Below are 8634 nucleotides of genomic sequence, written 5' to 3'. Positions count from 1 at the left end.
CAACTGGGAGAATAAGGTTATGGTATCCACACACCCTTGAGAAGTTAACCAGGGTACTTCATATGAGGGACCTGCATTGGGAGGAAACTGACAGACTCCGCCACACCCTGGGGATCTCTTACTGGAGATGAGTTTTGTTGATAGGTTCTCAAGCGAAGCACAAAGGATAATGATATTTGCACATTTGCCACGTGTCTCTCAGCAACAAGGACCTCCAAGAGCTTTGCATTAATTTTTCCATGCCACCAGAGGAGTGTGGTGCTGTTACCAATTTCAATGTGCCTTAAAGGAGGTTCAGTTGGTTTTTAAAAAAAATTTACTTCTGGTCAACACTGCCTGAAAAGTGTTTGTGGGAATAGTAGCTAAGTCAATGTACACCTCAAAATGTGATGTAGAAATTGTTTTCTACTGTCATCAAGAAGTCCCCAGAAGCCAAAACTAAAAAAAAAAAGAAAAAAAATGGTGAAAATAATAGCTAGGAGACCACCGTGAAACATGTAGAAAAGATACTAGATACTTTGGGAAGAAAACAAGCAAGATCCATAGCATCAAGACCAGTGAGGTGTTTGAGCTTTAGCAGAAGAATTCTAAATAGTTATGAATGGGAAAAGTCAAGATATATTAGTTGGGACTCATGAAACAGAAAGGATCTGAAAACAAAAATGTAATATAAATCCTCAAAATATGTGCAGAATGCAAAATGACAGTGATCTCCTGACCTTGACATTCACAACTACATAGCACCGTTTAAATAACAAGACTCGATCGACCCTAGCCAGGGAAGGCAGAGAGCATCGTGGTGGTATGCCGAGGTTGCTGGTTGGATTGGTCAGGGCACATACGAGAATCAAACAATTAATGAATAAATAAGTGGAACAACAAATCAATGTTTCTCTTTCTGCCCCTCTATCTCTTCCATCTCTCTTTAAAATCAATCAATAATATATATATAGATATTATTACATATATATATATATATATATCACATGACCCTTCTGGCTATCCCTCCTTCTAGGAATCATTTGACTAGTTGAAAATTAGTATTTCTTTCAAAAATTTTATGTGTTTTATCCAGAAGTCAGAAACACACAACTTCCCTGTCCAGGTAACCATAACTAAGAAAGTCATGCAAGTTTTAAGTCAGTTTACAAAAAATAGATACCTTTCCTGACCAGGCAGTGGCTCAGTGGATAGAGTGTCTGCCTGGGATGCAGAGGACACAGGTTTGAAACTCCAAGGTTGCTGGCTTGAGCATGGGATCATAGACATGATCCCAAGGTCACTGGCTTGAGCACAACGGTCACTGGCTTGAAGCCCAAGTTCACTAGCTTGAGCCCATGGTCGCTGGCTCAGCTGGAGCCCACCAGTCAAGGCACATATGAGAAAGCAATAGATGAACAACTAAGGTGCCACAATGAAGAACTGATGTTTCTTATCTCTCTCCCTTCCTGTCTGTCTCTGTCTCTCTTTCACTATATAAAAAAAGTAGATATCCTAAAAAAAAAAATTAGAGTTTATTTTCAAAGTTTTTAAGTTTGTAGATAAATTAACTAACTATTAAAAATTATAGCCAGAATAAAATGTACTTTCTAACTTAAAATTGAAAAATATTTAGGCTTAGCAAATAAAAGGGATTTTATTATTTAATTTTTAAGTTGCTTTTTCACTTACCAGTCAGGTATCCTGAGTTTCCTCTGCTTTAGCTGAGGTGCTTACCAGAACAAACACAGAATACAGAATGGTCACCACTACACTGCTCTAAGCAAAAGTTATGGGGTTATCATCAACTATTACAGAAAGAGCTCTGATCCGGGACAGAACTTCTGTTGGATGTGAAAATTTTGGGCTTGACTTAGGAGCTAAAAAGCCACGCTGACATTCAAAAGCCTTTCTCAATGTTACAGGCATATCTCAAGAATTCTTTGACTTTTTTTATACGCTATGACTGGCTGGACCCTGGAGAAATTGAAGTTCATATACCTGATTTAAATTATAGACATCTAATTGAAAAATAAGTATTCTCCCAAGTTTCTACTATTTTGTTTGAATATTTTAAATAGACTTGACATGAAGTTTTTCATGTATGCTGACTCTGGTTCCTTGGTCTCTGTCTCTCTGTCTCTCTCTCATATACACACATATACAAAGACAAACCCAGGAGTCTGGTTTCTAGTTGGGAAATTAAATGCAGAATTTAGAAGATTCCTAAAGAAATATATTTTTACAGGAAATCCATAGAGACAGAAAGTATATTATAGTTGTCAGGGGCTGGAGTGACTGTTTAAGGGTACAAGGTTTCCTTTTGGGATAGTAAATAGGTTCTGGAACTAGATAGTGTGGACATTGCACAACTTTGTAAATGTACTAGAAGTCACTGAAATATATACTGTAAAATAGTTTAAGTGGTGAATTTTATGTTATGTGAAGTTTACTTCAATTTAAAAATATATTCCTATATGCAAAGTTTGCCATTCTTTGTAATAGTGTGCACCGGCATAAATGTAGTCCAGAGGAGATTTTAATCAAAAAGAAAGAATTTAGAAAGAGGAAAAGAGATATGTTGCCCATCAGACTCAATGGAAACTAAAAAGGCATGAAACTAAATCAACTGTTTAGTTTTCTCCACGTGTACAGCCAGTAAATACATACAGATTTCATTTAATAAATGTTTCCATATCTTAATGTTTGCCATAGGTAGTACTGTCTAACCTAATTCTTTCATGTTATAACATAAAGTTCATTCTCTTATATTCTGTCTTCGATAACTTACAGATAGATGCTTAGCATCACCGCAATATCCTCTCCACATTTTCAAGACCTTGCTTGGCCTTCCCCAGGCTATATAAACAGGGATAGATTTCCCAGGCATTTGGTTATTTTCATTGTTCTTTTTGGAACCCTTTTCAATTGCACCACTTGTGTGCAAGCCCCTCAGAGAAGACAGCAGAGAGGGTTTCACTCACCTGAGCAAAAGGATCCTGAGTTATATGCTCTTACATCCTCAGTCTTCTGGCTCAGCCACTGCACACTACATACCTAAACAGCACCTTGAAGCTGATTCCCACTAAGCTGGCCATGCACCTAAAATTTACATTTTAGGCTCTCAGCACATAGTCCGTATGTGCAGTTGCAGGAGTCCCCGTTTTCCAGCTCTCTTCCAACCCCAGCTTCTTAGTGGTGTGCACACTGTACCTGCTCTTCTATTTTGTTTGTTGTTTTTGATATGAGTAGAAACTACTTCCATACCGCTGATTTGTTCCTTTCAGACTCGTAAAATGCATGTCAATTATGAAGGCAGCATAGTAAAAGATAATGGTGTCTCACATCCACAAAATCCTGATTAGATGATACGCCTCATCTTCAGTTCTTGAATTTTTGGTCACACAGACCCTAAAACAATAAAGAAGAGCCTTATCACATATACTGGCCACAGCTCTCTTCTCTAATGCAATTATAAATATTGACTAGCAGGCGCCCCCAAACTATGGCCTGGCCCCGCATGCGGCCCCCTGAGGCCATTTATCCCGCCCCTGCCGCACTTCCGGAAGGGGCACCTCTTTCATTGGTGGTCAGTGAGAGGAGCACTGTATGTGGCGACCCTCCAATGGTCTGAGGGACACTGAGCTGGCCCCCTGTGTAAAAAGTTTGGGGACCCGTGGAGAGTGATGATTTTAACACTGAAGAATATTTGAAAATACAATACGAAGGCCCCTCCCAAGGATGTCTGTCAGAAAAATTCTACTGTGTTGTTATCTGCATTGAGCTACAGCTATAACAAACACCCCATCTATGTGGAGTGCCAGACAAATGGCAGCTACTAGGCTAGGCGCTTATCAGATATTATCCCATTTTATCTTTACAACTCCCCTATGAAGTAATGCTGTTATTACCCCAATTGTACACATAAAGAAACTGAGACTCGGAGCGGTTAAATTACTCACCCAAGGTCACTCGCCCGGAGAAGGGTCGAACTGAGATTCAAGTCTAGATTTGTCTGACATCAAAGTCCTTCTCTTTTTGATTTTTTAATCTGCCTCTCACCACCTAATAAGCTGAGGACAACACATTTGCTACAAATAAGCATAAATAGGGCTTTTTCTTTCTCTTGGCTACCTAATAGATGACTTGGGCACAAGTAGGGGATTTAGAATTAAGTGTTGATGGTGGAGGCCCCCACATAAAACTGGGGCAAGGGCGGAAACGGCAGCACTGCCACCCTCTTAGTGTGGTGGGAACCACCTCCTATCAGAAGCGGTGGGAGGGCTTCCACGTGGTGCCTGCTGCCCGAGTCCAACTAATAGTGCACACCTCTTTCAGCACCGTAGAGCTTTAAAACAGATAAAATAACATTAAGTAGGTTGGTGAAAGCTCAATTAAAAATTTTTAGTTATGGAAAGGGGGAACTAGATCGAAATAAAATATTTGGGATTTTTATTTTTAGACTGTCTACTACTGAATTTTTAAATCAGTATTAAAAATTGGGGCTTTATAAAAATGTTTTGTTATCTCAAAAATAGTCTAGCCTGGCCTGTGGTGGCACAGTGGGTAAAGCGTCGACCTGAAATGCTAAGGTTGCCAGTTCAAAACCCTGGGCTTACCTGGTCAAGGCACATACGGGAGTTGATGTTTCTTGCTCTCCCCCTTCTCTCTGTCTGTCTCTCTGTTTCTCTCTCTCTCCCTTCTTTCCAAAATGAATAAATAAAAATATTGAAAAAAAACTTTAAAAAAAATAGTCAAAAGAAATTTCTTGGCACTGTAAAGGGAAATAAGATAATTTTAAAAGGAGGCATAATAAATGTAGATTTTACATGATTAAGGAGATTATTTTTAAGCTATTTATGAAGCAACATTGATACATAGTTATTATTAGGTATAGAAGATTGAGGTTTCTCTTTGGTGCTAGAAGAAATGTATTTTTGAGAATACTTTTTCATATTTGAAAATGTTCTACCTAGAAGAGTAATATTTGCATAGTTCTTAATCTACAGTGTCTTTTGATGTTTTCATATGACTCTAGTAACTATAGTATGCAAAAATTTTTATCATACAGCAAAAATTTTCGATCAAACATTGTATATCAAGTCAATCCCAGAGGTTCACTGCCCACTGTGCTGTCTTTCTCTCTCTCTCTCTCTCTCTCTCTCTCTCTCTCTCTCTTTCACACACACACACACACACACACAGTGTTTATGTGTGTGGGGGGGTGACCCCTAGAAGTATGAAAGGTTTTGAGTGATGGGAGTTGGAGATGAATAACATTATGGGTTTGGGAAGGAACTGGATTAAGGAGAACTTAGGGGCTAAAGACAAAAGTGAATGAAAGAGCAGGGACAGAGACTGATCAGCAAGGTACATCAGAAACAAGCTTTGGATTCAAAATCGGGGATAAAGTACCATCCTTGCTAATAAGCAGCTTTGTGTTGCCAGGCAACTTACTCTACCTCTCGCTGAGGTCTGTTCCCTCATTGATAAATGATGGGTTTAGTTGATCTCTGAGATCAATTCATCAAAATTTCTGTGATTCAAATAATGGTAGTTAGCTTTAGTGATTTTCTATTTTCCTCTTAATAGTTTTCTACATAATGATCATGTATTTCTTATATACCCAGAAACAAAAATTTGAACTTTCTGTACTTTTAATATATTCAACCACAAAAAGCCTTTCTTCTATCAATCAGTTCATGCCCACTACAACCTTTGAGCAAGGCTAACTCCAAATTCTCTTCAAGGACACTCATCCATAAAATACTAATTAAACTCTAAGAAATCTGAATTGCAATAAAGGTTTTAAAGAAATCTCAATATATCTTTCTACTGTATACAGTGGTACCTTGAGATACGAACAGACCAACATACTAATTTTTTTAGATACAAACTGTGACTCGGTCTGTATTTTTGTTCGAGATCCGAGTGAAATTTCGAGATACGAGTCATGATTCGGGAAGCTGCCGCTAGTTGGCATGTTGGCGCATGGGTCCAGTATGGGCAGTTTGATATACGAGTTGACTGACTTACGAGCTTGGTTACAGAACGAAATAAATTCATATCTCAAGGTACCACTATATTTTCTTTAAGATAAAAATGGGTAATGGTTTTCTCTCTTTGATTTTGCACTTGAATTGATTCCATTATTTTACCTCTGGGGAATGAATTCTGAGGTATTTATTAACGCAACATACGAGCAAATAATAAGGCAACATATGATCCCTGTTTATTTTAAGACTATTTTATTTATCTACTGTATCCAAATATTCATAATCTGGAAAATAAAATCACCAAGAAGCCTTGATTTGGTAACTATTTTGGTATTTCTGCACTTAATAGCTTTTTGAATTATTTAGTCAATCTATTCGGAAATGTAACAATGTATATTTGAAGTTTTACTTCCCGAAGAATATCTAATTTACATGTGAAGATTGATTTTCAATATATACTTATAAAGATGCCAAAAATATATAAAATATGCTGCCAGAACTGATTGGCAATAGTATTGGCAAGGCTATCAATTTCAAAAAATGTGTCCTTGAACTTTTAGATTTCGTTTGACTTTGAAAGTCCAGCTTAAGCCGGCTTCAGCTTGTTCAAGGATTGTTTTCTTGGGTTTACCTGACCATCCATTTGACTGTCAGTCTTCATTCTTTTTTCCATCCCCGCCCTCTCCTTCTGACAGTAATGGCCAATTACTGTGCTGTAGCAAGCTCAATATCCCATTTCTTGTGGTCATGAGGTATGTACTTTTTGTATAATCTGCTTTGTGTTTTCCTCAGCAATAAGATGACCCATCCTTTGAAATAAACAATAATGCATCCCTAGGAAGTCACATTAGAAAACATTAATGTTTTGACTAATTAAAAACTGCAAATGAAAAACACCTAGACTATAATTATCAGTTTATGAGGGAAAAGGGTATCATTAAATGAGTTTACTTGTTCCTTCTTAGTACCAATTATTTTACACATGCCTAATTTGTTTTTCCTTTGCGTGTGCAATCTATTGCCCTTTAAGGTAAATGTGGACTGATGTAGAATGATTAATTGTGTGTCAGCTTTTCATAGGGCGGACCATCTAAGCTAAATATGAACACTAAGGATAAAATGGTTTAGGAAAGGTTCATATTTGTGTCATAGGCGTCGGTTTATTCTACTAAAAACAAGAGGTCTCATTTGCTAAGCAGTTGACAAGCTCAAACAGTCTGTAATCATAACAAATTAAGTGTATTCATCTGCCTATTGAGAGCTTAAACTGCACTGGTGATTATTTAGGAAATAATTTCTCACTAAAACCTCACGAATTATATTAAATTGGTATTTTTATTTGATTGTACTTCCTGGCCCTGGGGAAATCTGGCACATTTTCTCTTTCAAACTGTTGACATTTTTTAGAATAAAAGTATATGACAACTCTTCTGATTTCTCCTGTTCACATAGTTCACAGACTGATTGGTTCATCAATGCCACTTATTCTAAACCACTTTGCAAACCATAACAGTATATAAAGGCTCCATGGTAAAGTAAATAAATATTCCAGAAGTGCCCTAACCATGCATTTGGTCAATAACTAGCTATTGTCTTTATACAGAAAAAGCTGAAAATAACTTTCAGTTGCTTTGATAGTTCCAGTTCAAAATACTTTCAGTTCTTTGCACAAAATATCTGTAAAAAGACAATTCAGCTTATACACTTAAACCTAAAAGTCTGGTCATATACAGTGTGTTTGTAAAGTCATGGTGCACTTTTGACCAGTCACAGGAAAGCAACAAAAGATGATAGAAATATGAAATCTGCACCAAATAAAAGGAAAACCCTCCCAGTTTCTGTAGGATGATGTGGCAGCATGTGCACATTTGCAGATGATGACATAACACCGTGTATACAGCGGAGCAGCCCATGGCGATGCCAGTCGAGATGTGAACGGTACAGAGGAAAGTACACTGTGTTCTGTGGCTCGCTAAATTCAAATCCGTGACCAAAGTGCAATGTGAATATCAGTGCATTTATAACAAAGCGCCACCACATAGGAATAGCATTATTTGGTGGGATAAGCAGTTGAAGGAAACCAGCAGTTTGGTGGAGAAACCCCGTTCTGGTAGGCCATCAGTCAGTGACAAGTCTATAGAGGCTATACGGGATAGCTACCTAAGGAACCCTAAAAAATCTGTGTGTGAGCCCACATCAAACTGCACTGAATAGGTATGAAACTGGGAGAGTTTTCCTTTTATTTGGTGCAGACTTCACATTTCTATCGTCTTTTATTGCTTTCCTGTGACCGGTCAAAAGTGCACCATGACTTTACGGACACACTGTATATCAACTTTTGGCTCAACCAACATGGGAGTGAATAATCATTATAAACCAGGGGTATTTATAAAGATTACTGAACAACATATTTCTCTGATAAAGTTCCAGGTTACCTCTGGGTGAAAACTGTTCATATTATCTTTGAATAACTACAACCCCCACAAGGGAAAAACAAACAAACAAACTTCTCTACTGGAATCCATTTGTTTTTAAATTAAAAGGGAGAGAAAGATCCCTCGGACATTTAGTCTAAATTCTTTGAACTTAAATTTGATTTGCTGATTCTGCTGTTGAAAAGTTAGATACTATTTTTAAAACTATTCCCAAGAACAAGAGT

This window comes from Saccopteryx bilineata, chromosome 5, assembly GCF_036850765.1.
Source record: "Saccopteryx bilineata isolate mSacBil1 chromosome 5, mSacBil1_pri_phased_curated, whole genome shotgun sequence".
In the NCBI taxonomy this organism is placed as follows: Eukaryota; Metazoa; Chordata; class Mammalia; order Chiroptera; family Emballonuridae; genus Saccopteryx; species Saccopteryx bilineata.
Note: the sequence above shows the minus strand (reverse complement) of the source record.